This window comes from Trichosurus vulpecula, chromosome 1 (genome assembly GCF_011100635.1).
Source record: "Trichosurus vulpecula isolate mTriVul1 chromosome 1, mTriVul1.pri, whole genome shotgun sequence".
NCBI classification, from domain to species: Eukaryota; Metazoa; Chordata; class Mammalia; order Diprotodontia; family Phalangeridae; genus Trichosurus; species Trichosurus vulpecula.
In genome coordinates this window covers 211,611,288-211,626,134 of record NC_050573.1, presented here as the reverse complement: position 1 = coordinate 211,626,134, position 14,847 = coordinate 211,611,288, and positions in this window count along the sequence as shown.

The window sequence follows — 14,847 nt, the reverse complement described above, 5'->3', positions numbered from 1 at the left end:
ATAAAGATTATGAGAGTATGTAGCACAGCCTCAAATAGAGAGATAATGTGGAAACTTCTTATAAAAACACTGTGGGATATTTCAATTCTCATAGCAAGAAAGAGAACAAATTTAATTATAGGCCAAAGTGCCTTCTGCATGAAGTGGAGAGAAGTAGATATCTGAAATCCTGTAGTGCTATTTATTTTTCATTATGACAGGAGGCCAGACGCCTAAATCTCCATGTGATTTAATTTCTACTTTGTGCTCATGATTTCTAATATGTAGGAATACTACGCATCCTTCAATTTTGAAAACTAGAAAGGTATTGTGTATTTCCCATCAATACTCAAATATATTTAAATGCATTTCTACCATGGCTCCCGGCAACACATTCATAAACACACATCTGTAACCCGCAGGGGCTCTGGTAATTTACTGCCAATGCCAAGTCTCACTAAAAGTGTGGTAGCACATTGTCACTTATTACTTAATTATGTCATTCCTGGAGTTTTGAAGCTCTGGAAATAGTGTTTCCCTGAACAATACTGCACTTTGTTAGGATCTAGGAAAACAAATACTTGGGGAAAGAGTTTCAACCTAGAATCCCTTTTCTGCCTCTTTTAAAGAATTTTCCTCCATGCACTATTTTATTATGGATAACCTTTAATTAGAAAGTCTTAACCCTGGGACCAATTTTCTGTGCCCTTAATATTTTCTAGTTAGACAATTTTTTATCTTGCCTCTTTGAATGATATTGTTTTTAAACTGGGTGACTAAGAAAAATCACACAGATCCATTTACCTAGATATAATACAATGCACTTTCTTTGTTATATACCCAGCTAACATAGGTACTTAAAAATGTTCCATGGATAGAGAGCCATATGACATTTGTCAAATCATTTAAACCTTTCTGAGCTTAAAAAAGGCAACAGTACTTGATATTCTTTTGCTAGGAGTGTGTGAGCAATAAAAAAAGAGCACCATGCTTGGAAAATTATTGGACAGTACTAACTTAAAGGAGATACTCAGGTGAAACTCCAGGATCTATTACTAGTTCTTATGTGTGACTGGGTGATTCTATAGGAAAGAGAGCAATCAATTTGACATTAAAGACCTACATTCAAATCTTGATTCTGCTGTTTATTCTCTGCCTAACTTTGGACAAATCACTTACCTTTTTCTGAAAATCAGTTTCCTATCTACAGAATGAAAAGGATGCTTTGCCTGGATGATCTCTAAGATCTTTGTAGTTTTATTTTCTATATGTGTCTATATTGAGAATCCCTAGTATCCTGTAAATCCTTTTCCCATTAAAAATCTTTTTTTTGTTAGGAAAATAATCCTTAATAAAATTTCCCAAAGTACTATTTGTCTTGTTTAAAGGAAATTATACATATATATATATATATATGTATATATATATGCATATGTAGAAACATACCTATTACTGATTAATTTGCACACACATTAAAATGTAATTTTGTAAAAAAATTGCCCACAAAGAAGTTTTGGTGTTCTTGCATTCATTTTCTTTAAAATGCAACAATTTCCAATGGAAAATGATGGAGAAACTAGGAGTTTTGAGCTCTGTTCAGAATTCCGAAGAAATAAATTCTGAGGAGTTTAAAACTTTGACAAAACGTGTCCTTTCATCCTTACCCTTTACTTTCCTGCTTAACCAGGCAGAAAAATGGTCCCTCGAAAATTGGACAGCCTAGGTAAAGCTGTCATGCTTCTGTATGTATAACACCTGCTGCAAAGCTCTTAGTTCTTATTATCTCTGTAGATGGTTTTGTCCTTGAACATTTTGTTCAATGGAAGTGGAGAAAAAAGGTATGTTATTGGCAGAAGTATCATTGTTTTCCTGAATTGGCCATCAGCAATTAAGGATGGAGTTGCAGTGGAGATTATTTCCTTTGCTAGGTATTCTTTCACTCACATATGACCTAACAATGACATAGTTAAGATCAGTAGCATATATAGGAGACCATTCATTTCACAGCTACAAGTCTTGTACAAAATGGGATCACAATGACTTATTGAGGCCTACCTCAAGTGCCATCTTCTTCATGAAGTCTTTCTCTTTCCTCCTGAACTACCAATGGCCTAGAGTCTTGCAGCTCTATAATCCCTATCCCCCGTTCCTATCATATAAATAGCGTGACCTATCTAAACTATGTATCTGACCTAATGATTAATACGATGTTCAGTATGTATTAGACAGGTGAATAAATATTTGCCAAAATCAGTCAGCAAATACTTATTAAACATCCACTATGAGCCAGGTTTTGTGTGCTATGTACTGGGGATACAAAGAAAGGCAAAAGACAGTCCTGGCCCTCAAACAGCTCACAATCTAATGGAGAAGACAATAAACAAACAAATATGTATAAACAAGCTATATACAGGGTAAAAAGGAAATCATTAACAGAGGAAAGGTACTTGAATTAAGAGGAATGGGGAAAAGGTTCCTGTAGAAAGTGAAGTTTCATTCATAATATCAGATGATGCTTTTGTAGAAATACCTGAGATTGATATATCACACCCAGTAAGAGGTAATAGATCACTTTATACTGATAAATCTAGCATCCTCACCTTACAGATGAGAAAACAGGCTGAAAGAGTTGAAGTGATTTGCCTAAAGGTCACATAGCTCATAAGTACTAGAGTCAGGATTCATGTTTGAGCCTCCTCATCCAAAGTCATTTTCTCCCAATGACATCTCCTTTACTACAAATTCACCAAGACATAGTTTATATTTTTATGCCACAGGGGATGGTGACCAATCTGTTAGTCTTAGTTCTCCCAAATTAGTCAGTCAGTCAGTTATTTTAAAATCATCAATGTTATCTATGAGTATTCTATTGCCAGAGATACTTTTCTTTTAGGTCCTGAGGTTGTGTCTCAATTCCACTAAGATCATATCCCTAAGCTAAAGCCTGAATAATCTTAGGTGGTCTGAATTTCAGATCAAACACATATATCCTGCTTCATGGAGAGAGATGCTGCATTTTTTAAAATCATAATATTCTATGTAAAAATTTGTTGATACTGGGAGATTTAATTTCACTGAAAACCCCAAATTCCACTCCTCCAGTTATTGGTAGAGTTCAATGTCAAGTTTAATGTTACATGCACATATTTCAATGGTTCTTTTATATTTTCATAAGAACTATTTATGAATCTGTAAGCTAATCTAGGATACTACATAGCATTCACTTATGTATCACAACTGAAATGGCACATGGTAGACATAGATTCAGAAAGAAGAAAATATGGTTTTTCTCTTCTATTCATTCAAACGTTTCCAATTCAGGTTTGTTACTACACAATAGTCTGCTGTTGGATTTTTCCAGGTAGATTTTTAAAATGATCTCCACTATTTCACAATTTTTCTTTCTTGTTTTCTTTGATCAATAATGGTTTGCTTTTCTCCTCCCTTCTTTTCTCCAAATTGGCTGTTACTTTCATGTTGACAACCTATACTCTTACAAGCTTACTTTTATGTTTTTCTACCATTTAAGGTACTTTTCTTCCATTGTTAAAAGAGATCCATTTCTTCAAGCACATGGAACATCTTTATTTTTAAAAGATGATTGAATATCAACATCTTTGTCACTATACAATGCTAAGAAAATATCAGATTAGGCTTTCTTCCCCCAAATGTAGTAATTCAAGATAGTATTCCTTCCTGGCACTAGCATTTATTTTAAAGCTCATTTGTATCAGTACTGGTGATTTATGTTTAATGATTTCTTTCATCTGGGTGGTATTAAAATTACTCTAGCAGCAGGTAGAGAAAGAATGTTTATGTAATTAACTCTGTTTTGTTTATATTATGCCAAGGTAGCTGAATTTGTTTTTTCTACTACACGGGGTCACTTGATTTAAATTGACTGAATTTACCTTTGCCACATGAATACAAACTATTGAACTGATGTTAAGTGATGTCCTCAAGAAAGGTATATCTTTGTTTCTAAGGCCTTTGTAAGAAGTCAGTAGTTCTACGCTGAAGGCAATCTCTTCCTATGAAACTCATGGCCAGAATTCACAGTAGCTCACTGAAGCTCAGGCTAGTAAGCTGTTGTAAATAAAGGAAATAATAATCTTTGTTGTTACAAGTGAATGTAAATTCATATTATTGAAGCTTGTACTAAAAGATTTGGGGATATTGTGACTGATAATTTGCTGGATCTATGATATTGTTAATTGAATATTCTCACTAGTTTTGACACATGTTCTCAACCCTTTGCTACTCTGGTTTGCCTATGATCCTGGGAGCCATCCCCTAAATCCCTTGATATTGCATGGGTTATCTACCAGTTGTCCCTTCGCTCACAAAACAACTGGTTCAATTCTTTTTCAGGTTCTACATGTTTCTGATATAATTATCTACACCATAAGTTCTCAAACTTTTTGATCTCAGCACCACTTAATTTCCTTAAAAATTATTGATGACTGTCTAAAGAGCTTCTGTTTGTGAGTATTCATCTATATTTACCCTCAGGATAAAATATCTTAGTATTATGAAAATAGTTTTGATCTTGAAAGGGTTAGAGGGACCCTCAGGGAAGGGGTTCCCTGGACCACATTTTGAGAACCATCTCTGTGGTCACTGCAGCCTAGTCATGCCCACCATGTACCACCCTTTGGGTGATACTACCTTAATTTGCTGAAGACCCCATTATTCCATGACTTGTGTTAGATAATATTAATGGAAGAATATTGGTATGAAAAAGATAGATCTATTACTAAGCCTGTTACAAGATGACTTTGTCAGAGATACTTCTCAAATTCTCTGCCACTCTTTTCAAGCCTTCTTGTCATGCAATTTTTTTGGCAGGCATTATTCTTTGAGATCTTTTAGGCCTGGGCCATGAGAGTACTTAAAACATTGAAAACAACAAAATAATAACAATATTGAAAGATAATATGTGTATGTGTGTGTGTGTGTGCACATATATATACATGAAATATTGGGTACATGGACAATTGGGAGTGAAAAAAAATCTGAAGAAAGAATCATAGAAGGCCTATATGAGGCCTATTTATTACTAATGGACAAATTAAAACACATGTCATCACATTTCTTCTTACTAGGATCCAATCCCACTCTTCCACTAAGGATAAAGCAATATTGTATCTGTATTATATTATGTCCGTATTCCAAGCTCTGTTGATAAAGGCACTGACAAATAGAATCTCACCTCATTAATGATCAGAAAGCTTCATCTTCAGCCAAGTTCACATTACTCAGTTGGAAACACAACTTTGAATAATGTCAGGCCTTCCTTATTCATTGAAAGTTTTCCCTTTAATCTATGACCCTCTGGAAAATATTCCTGTCCTGCCTAGAACTAAGTTGAGAGCAGCAGATTCTTCCATAACTTTGCCTCCTTTCAAATAGCTAGATTATATGAGCTGCTAACCATTATATTAACAAGGATGATAGATCAAAGGAGGTGTTATTATATGAGTTTGACTCAAGGAGGAATGTAGAAGCATAAAAAGTAAAGAATAATTTCAAATATTAATCCAACCCCCTCTCCTATTCATATTCACTTCTGAAACTAGTAGACTGTCCATCATAGAAGCCATATATACTCATGAAATAGCTGTATTGTGTAATTTCAACTGCATATCAAAATCTGAACATAGACATTCATTACCCATTTAGTTTTTCTTGTCTAAAATTAAGTCAAATTTGGGACCACATACTGGTATAGTGATAACGAATAAATCAACATTGTCTGTAAACTATGAATATGTAATAACTTAAGCTTTTAAAATTATTCAAAAAGGTAAATCATACATATTTCAGAGAATCACAGAGTGTCAGGGTTAGAATGTTTGTCAGAGACCATTTAGTCCAAGGTATATTTAATTAGAATTCCATTTTTATTTCTCAACTGAGTGTCCAGAACTGAATACAGTACTCCAGATATAGTCTTACTAAGGTAGAGTATTGCAGGACTATTACTAGCCTCATTTTGGAAACTATTTATTTTATTTTTATCTATGATCTGCTAACAGCTTTGCGGTCTAACATAACTCAATATCGAGTCTGTTAAATGTTTGGTTTGTTTAAAAACCCAAAATCTTTTCCCTAATAATTAGTGAAGTTGATTTTTAAAAAGCGTAGTTCTTTATAATCATCATAGATCAATTCCATGTTATTCAATTTGATCTGTTGCTCTGGCCTGTTGAGACCTCTTGGGATCTTAAGTCTGTCTTCAGGTGACTAGTTATCCCTCTTTTTTATCACTCTAAGCTTCATGGCATCAGAATATTTGGTAAACATACTGTTCACGTCAAGTAACTGAGAAATTATCCAAGTAATTGATACAACCATTGAATTGCACAGGGCCAAGGATTGCTCAGATACTCTGTAATAGACTTACATGCATGTTGGTGAATTATATGCCACATTTAGTATTTTTAAATAGACTCTAATTTAAGACACAGAAATGTGAACTTTCCTAATAAAATCATTATTTTAAATGGAAATTTCAAATGTCTATTTTGTGAGAAAGAAATAGATTAAAATAGTTACATTATTTTGCCATTGGAGAAGGAGGAGATAGCAGGTTATTTAGTGATTTCAAGGAACAGTTAGAAGCTAAATGATTCTGCAAAAAATCTGTAACTTCTCAGTTCAATGTTACATGTTTTAGATTTTATTACTGTTTAGATTTATTGGGTTACATTCACAAAAGAGAAAAGATGAGAAAGTTGTTCATAGCCAAAGCAAAGGAATTCAACAAATAATGTTTGATAATTAGTTAGCATTCATATAGTGCTTTAAGGTTTATAAAGTGCCTTATAAACATTATTTCATTTGCCCTAATTAAAATTGCCCTAATCTTATTAAGGATGCAGTGTATGCTTAGCAATACAGATTTAGGAACTGGGACCTAATTCTAACATTTATTACTTATTCAATGTAAGAACATGTATGCTTTGGTAGCCCAGATTTCTCTGTTGGATAGATATCATACTAGTTATCTATAATCTCACTTATTTTTGAAAAAGAAAAAAATAGTTTTTAACTACAAAATTTATGTAAATACCAAATCAATGCTTTCTTGATCTTAAACAGAAGATGAAAGCCTGGTCTCACAAAATTCCATTAATCAGACTTTAAAAATCCCAATATTGTTGTTCCCATATCATAATACAGCAATTAAATCTGCATTCCAGAGCTGCTGTATACTGATTCTCAAGGCCATACTGCTAGGTAGCAACAGACTTAGATTGAAACAAAGAGATCTTCTGTTTGTGTCCAATCCCTCTTAATGATATTAGCTTTTTCCCCTTTAATTAATGGCTTGTTCATTGATAAGATAAATAAAATGGAGAATTTTTTTCTTCTCTTCCCCAAGAATATCAACTTTTCAACAGAAACTTCTTGTGTTTTTTCTTGTCAAAAAAACTTTCCATTCTTTCCTCTTCTTGACCAGGTATAACAACAAGAAAAACAATAATAATGATGCTTTTGTCTAGAAAATAGCAGCAACACTTCTTTTTAGATTATACCACCTTGGAAGAATTGAAAAATTACAGGTCCCTAACAGTATCTCTGAAAATGGTTGCACAAAATCGCTGAAGCTTGGAACAGTGCTCCATTCACCCAGGAAACAGAGCCCTACTTTAACAGAGAGTTAAAAGTGAACTAATAGGCTCAGAAAATGAGCAAAACATGGAAAAATCTGACTGTTGAAAGTTACTATGGTGACAAGGAAGATCAAAACATACACTCAGAAGGAGACAACAAATCCAAAGCCTCCACAAAAAATAGGAATTGGTCTTAGGAAAGGAAGAGCTCAGAAAGGATTTTAAAAATCAAGCAAGAGAGGTAAAGAAAAAATTGGGAGGGGAAATGAGAATGATGCAAGAAAAACAAGTCAACAGCTTGGTAAAGGAGACACAAAAATACTAAAGAAAATAAAACCTTAAAAACAGACTAAGTCAAATGGTAAAAGAGGTCCAAAAAGCCAATGAGGAAAAGTATGCAGAATTGGCCAAATGGAAAAGGAGGTCCAAAAGCTCACTGAAGAAAATAATTCCTTAAAAATTAGAATGCAGCAAATGGAAGCTAATGACTTTATGCAAAATCAAGAAATTATAAAATAAAACCAAAGAATGAAAAAAAGAGAAGACAAAGTGAAATGTCTCATTGGAAAAAAAATAACTGACCTGGAAAACAGATCCAGGAGAGAGGATTTAAAAATTATTGGACTACCTGAAAACCATGATAAAAAAGAGCCTAGACGTCATCTTTCAAGAAATTATCAAGAAAAACTGCCCTGACCATCTAGAATCAGAGGGTAAAATAGAAATTGAAAGAATCCACTAATCACCTCCTGAAAGAGATCCCAAATTGAAAACTGTGAGGAATATTATAGCCAAATTCCAGAGCTCCCAGGTCAAGGAGTAAATGTTGCAAGCAGTCAGAAAGAAACAATTCAAGTAATGAGGAACCACAATCAGGACAACACAAGACTTAGCAGCTTCTACCTTAAAGGATCAGTGTGCTTGGAATATGAGGGCAAAGGAACTAGAATTAAAACCAAGAATCACCTTCCCAGAAAACCTGAGTATAATCTTAAGGGGAAAAATAGATATTTAACAAGATAGAGGACTTGAAAGCATTATTGATGGAAAGACCAGAGGTGATCAGAAAATTTGACTTTCAAATACAAGACTCAAGAGAACCATTAAAAGGTAAACAGGAAAGGGAAATCATAAGGGACTTAATGAGTTAAAACTGTTTACATTCCTATATTGGAAGATGATATTTGTAACTCATAAGACCTTTCTCATTATTAGGGTAGGTAGAAGGCATATATAGAGACAGAGGGTACAGGTGTAATTTGAATATGAAAGTATGCTATTTAAAAAATAAAATTAAGGGATGAGAGAGGAATGGGTTGGGAGAAAGAGAAAGGGAGAGGTAGAATGGAGTAAATTATCTCACATAAAAGAGGCCAGAAAGAAGATTTTACAGTGGAGGAGAAGAGGGGGGCAGCTGAATGGGAGTGAGTTAACCTTATTCTGATCATAATTGGCTCAAAGAGGGAATAAGATACACACTCAATTGAATACAGAAATGTATCTCACTTCCCTTACAAGAAAGGAGGGGAAGGGCACAAGAGAATGGGGAGGTCAAAGAAGAGAGGGCAGATTGGCAGAGGGGGTAGTTAGAAGCAAAACACCTTTCAGGAGAGACACAGTGAAAGGAGAGAGAGAATAGAATAAACAGGGAAGAACAATATGGAGGAAAATACAATTAGTAATAGTAACTGTGAAAAAGTTTTTGAAGCAAGTTTCTCTGATAAAGGCCTCATTTCTCCAACATATGGAGAACTGAGTTAAATTTATAAAAATAAGAGCCATTTCCCAATTGATAAATGGTCAAATTATATGATCAGTTTTCAGATGAAATAATGAAAGCTATCTATAGCCATATTAAAAATACTCTAACTCAGTATTAATTGGAGAAATGCAAATTAAAACAATTCTGAGGTACTACCTCATGCCTATTAGATTGGCTAATAGGGCAGAAAAGGTAATTGAAAAATGTTGGAGGGGATATGGGAAAAATGAGACTTTAATGTACTGATGCGCTGTTGGTGGAGTTGTGAGCTGATTTGACCACTTTGTAGAGCAATCTGGAACTATGCCAAAAGGGCATCAAAGCGATGCGTACCCTTTGATCAGCAATATCACTACTAGATGTGTATCCCAAAAGAGATAAAAACAAGAAAGACAAGAACCCATATGTACAAAAGTGTTTATAGCAGCTCTTTTCTGGGGGGTAAAGAATTAGAAGTTGAGGGGATGCTCATCAATTGGGGAGTGGTTGAACAAGTTGTATTAGGTTATCATGATAGAATGTTATTGTACTCTAAGAAATAATAAGTAGGATGCTCTCAGAGAATCCTGGAAAGACTTGGATGGGCTGATGTAAAGTGAAATGTACTGTGTATAGCAATATTGTAAGATGATCAGCCATGGATGACTTAGTTATTCTCAGCAATACAATGATCTAAGACAACTCTGAAGGTTTTATGATAATAAATGCTATCCATTCCCAGAGAAAGAACTGATGGTGTCTGAGCACAGATTGAAGCATACTTTTTTTGCTTTTTAAATTTTTGTTGAGTTTTTTTTTCTTGTCTGTTTTCTTTCATAACATGACTATTGTAGATATGTTTTGCATGACTAAACAGGTATAACCTATTTTGAATTGCTTGCCTTCTTAATGGGGGTGGGTGGTGAGGATGGGAGAGAATTTGGAACTCAAAAGTTTTAAAAAGAAATGTTAAATTTTTTTACATGTAACTGGTGAAAAATAAAATACTAAACAAAGAGAAAAAGAAAAGAAAAAAGAAGAGCAAAATCAATAAAGGTTAATAATCTCATAACAGTACTTGTGATGGGCTGTGTGTAGTTCATTTGCAAATCTAGTCCAATATGGAGACTTTTCATGACCAGGCTAATCACTGGGGATGAATTATTTGGTGATGGCAACCCATCAAACAGAGAAACATACAAAATGGCACTCAGTTCTATGTGGCATAGTTATTCCTGTAGGATTTATGACAGATGGGAAAAACAGAGGGAACAAAGAGGGAAGGAATAATCATTACTAAGCATTTAAAATGTGCCAGGCAGTATGCTAAGCACTTTACAAATATTATGTAATTTGAACCTCACAACAAACCTGGGAGGAAGGCATTATTTTTATTGCCATTTTATAGTTGAAAAAATTAATGCAGAGAGAGGCTAAATTACTTGCCTGAGGTCACACAGCTAGTAAGTGTGATCCTGACAGGATCTGAATACAGATCTGTCTGACTCCATGCCTAATGCTTTATCCACTGTACCACCTAGAAGACAGAATTTATCAAGAAGAATAAAATTTATGGAACATTTATAAACATTTAATACTAATATCCTTCAAGTGAACCTAAATGTATGAAATCATGAAAAACTGTAGTATCTGAGGGAAGGAAATTGTGGGAAAGTCAAAAGATGAGGAAGAAAAACATTGGGAATTAAAACACACTGCAGCATTATTAGGAAAGAATTATATGGGCAGAATATCTTCAGAGATGTATGGCAAGAACAAGAGGTGGGTTCCTTTGAGGAGGGACAATCTATGGGTAATCTGTGTCTTCGGTTGGCATTCAAGTAATTTCAGGAGATATAGAGAAAAGCTTGCCTCTACTACTCTCCAGATAAAGTGCAGGGAAATGACATGTAGGCAGTGAAAGCTGAGGGAATGACCTCTGATGAACTGACAATTTAGGTTAATTCTTTTATAATTCCAGAGGGAGCAAGAAAGAAACAAGTATTTATTTAGTGCTTTCTATATTCCAGGTACTATGTTAAGTGTTTTCCGAATATTTTCTCATTTGATTCTCACAACAACCATGTAAGGTAGGATAATTATCCTTATTTTGCAATTGAGGATAATAAGGCAGACAGAGGTTAAGTGATTTGCCCTGATGCACACAGCTAGAAAATGTCAGAGGTTGGATTTTAATTCAAGTTTTCCTGACTTCAGACCCCAGCACTTTATCCATTGTACCACCCACCTACCTCTAACTGTCATTCAGGTCCTTAGTACCTCTCAATTAAACTATTACAATGGCCTTTTAATTGGTCCTCCTGATTCTTGTTCTTCCTGGATTTCTGGTTCAATTAGTTTTCAAAATATAGTCAGATAATACATAAACTTATTAGACCCAAAATCTGAGTCAGTATAAAAAGAAAAAAAATAATAGCGGAAGATATAGCATGCGATGATAATGTTTTTTCAGTTGCTTTCAGTCATATCTAATTCTTCATAATCCCATTTGTGGTTTTCTTGGCAAAGATACTGGAGTGGTTTGCCATTTCCTTCCCCAGCTCATATTACAGATGAGGAAACTGAGGCAAATGGGGTTAAGTGACTTGCCCAGGGTTAGACAACTAGTAAATGTTTAAGGCCAGATTTGAACTCAGGAAGATGAGTCTTCCTGAATCCAGGCCAACAATCTATCCACATAGCTGCTCTGAAATAGTTTTAGAATAACCTATATAAATAAGTTCCAGCTGCCAAAATGGAAAGTAGATAATGAAACGGATATAGACATGAACTATGGTCACATCTTAAAGAAATTTAACTAATCGAAAATCTAAGTCAGTATGAAAAGGAAATAATAATAATAGCAGAAGACATGGCATGCTACGGCAACATTTTTTTTCAGTTATTTTTACCCTACTGAGGAGGTGAAAAAGGGCTACAATTTTTTTTCTGTAAGCAAACACTCAATCTTTCTCTGAAGCAATGAATTATGGAATCCAAAGAAAACATTGATCCAGAATACAAAATTATGTTCTAAATCTAGTCAAGATGGTGGATGATGATGAGTAGTATCATCTTTTAAAACAGAAGGAAATAATGCAAGGGGAAATGAGGTCTCAGAAAGCATGGCATGAAATTAAAATAAAGCCATCACAAGAATATTTAAGGCTGAAACTGGAAGGGGAGCAATAAACAGATGAATAACGGGAAAATTTGATTAACATTTCCATCATGAACTATTTTTTCCTTCATGACAGTGAAGTCACCGTGTTTAGATTTTAATATCTCAGTCCTTAGTATATTTCATAGGGAGGTAGAAGTTAGTTATAAGGAAAAAAAGATAGGAAGACACAGGACCATGCCAAATACACATAGAGGAAGGCCTTTCTGAAGGTAACATAATTTCAATGGCACTATTTCTCAAGATACCTGAGATGGTGGAAGATACCAGACAAATGGGGAAAAGTTATAGCTGTCATTCCTATTGAAAAAAAGGGTGATTGAAAGTACATTAAAAAAAGCTACCAACCGGTATATTTGTTTTCTCATTTCTAAAACAAAACAAAAAAACTTTATCAGAATAATTTACATATGTATGGTGAACATCTCTGATGAAAATTTAAGGGAATGTGAAACCTTTCATCACAAAAAACAGTCTAGAGCAAACCCCATATTTACTGTCGCATAACTCATAGACATAGCACATACACAACTTTACTGTGTTTTATACATGACTACATGTGCGTATGTGTATATATATGTACACACATATCAATATCTGTCTATATATATATATGAATATTTGATTTGACACAAAAAGTCTCAAAAGTTCTCTTTCAACTATTTGTATTCTATGTATATGATAAGATCACAAATGGTTCCTTAATAGATATGACAACACATTCAACTTTTTAAAGCAGTCTTTAATTTTTAATATCAAGTGAAGAATAAAATGGGTATAAATGCTTACCAAAGGCATTTGGAACTGTCATGAAGGTTGGCCTATAAAATATCCAAATGTAAGTGGGATTATTCATGTTTCCATGTCAGCTTCTAAGTAGCATCTAGTTGAGTGCTGTATGATTTCTTCATGGCTTTGTGACCTTTAACTTTTTTAACTTAATGAATGGATAAAGACATAGATGTCATTCTTTTTTATGTCATATAAAACATTTTATTAATATTGTTGCAAAAATGAGCAAGAAACAAAGTTAAAAAAACAATTCTTCAGTCTGCACTCAGAGTTTATCAGGACTCTCTCTGAAGGTGGATAGCATTTTTCATCATGGGTCCTTTGGAATTTTCTTGAATCATTATCTTGGTATGAGTAGGTACATCTTTCACAATTTATCATCCTTATATTATTGCTGTTACTGTGTGCAGTGGTTCTTCTCACTTTACATTGTGTGAGTTAAAATATGCCTTCCCATGTTTTTCTGAAATTACACAGCACATCATTTCTTTTTTAAATAATTACTTTTTTTTTTAGTTACAACTCTCAGTTCCACAAGTTTTTGAGTTCCAAATTTTCTCATCCTCCTTCTTCTTCCCCTTCCCCCTCCCAAGATGGCATGTAATCTAATATAGGTTTTACATATACCTTCACATTAAACTCTTTTCCCAGTAATCAAATTGTAAAGAAGGATGATAATCAGTGAAATGAACCATGAGAAAGATGTAACAAAACCATTAATAAAATAAAATAAAAAAGAGAGCAAGCAGTTTGCTTCAATCTGCATTCAGATTCTGTAATTCTTTCTCTGGATGTGGATAGCCTTTTCCATCATCAGTCTTTTGGAGCTGTCTTAGAACGTTACATTGTTGAGAAGAGCCAAGTCTATCAAAGTCATCACAGAAGCTATGTGTCTGTGGTTGTGTACAGTGTTCTCCTGGTTCTGCTCCCTTCACTCATCATCAGATCATGTAAGACTCTCCAGGTTCTTATGAAGTCCATTTGCTCCTCATCTCTTATAGCACAATAGTATTCCATTACATTCATATAGCACAATTTGTTTAGCCATTCCCCAATTGATAGGCATCTCCTTGATTTCCAATTCTTTGCCATCACAAAAAGGGCTGCTATAAATATTTTTGTACATATGGGTCCTTATATGATCTCTTTGGGATACAGCCCTAGAAGTGACATTGTTGGGTCTAGGGGTATGCACACTTTTATAGTCTTTTGGGCATAGTTCCAAATTGCCCTCCAGAATGGTTGGATCAGTTCGCATCTCCACCAACAATTCAGTAGTGTTCAATTTTCCCACATCTTCTCCAGTATTTATTATTTTCCTGTTTTTGTCATGTTAGCCAATCTGACAGGAGAGATGTGGTACTTGAGAGTTGTTTCGATTTGGATTTCTCTAACCAATAGTGATGTAGAGCATTTTTATATGACTATAGATAGCTTTAATTTCTTCCCCTGAAAACTGCCTGTTCATATCCTTTGACCATTTTTCAATTGGGGAATGACTTGCATTCTTATAAATTTGTCTCACTTCCTTTTAT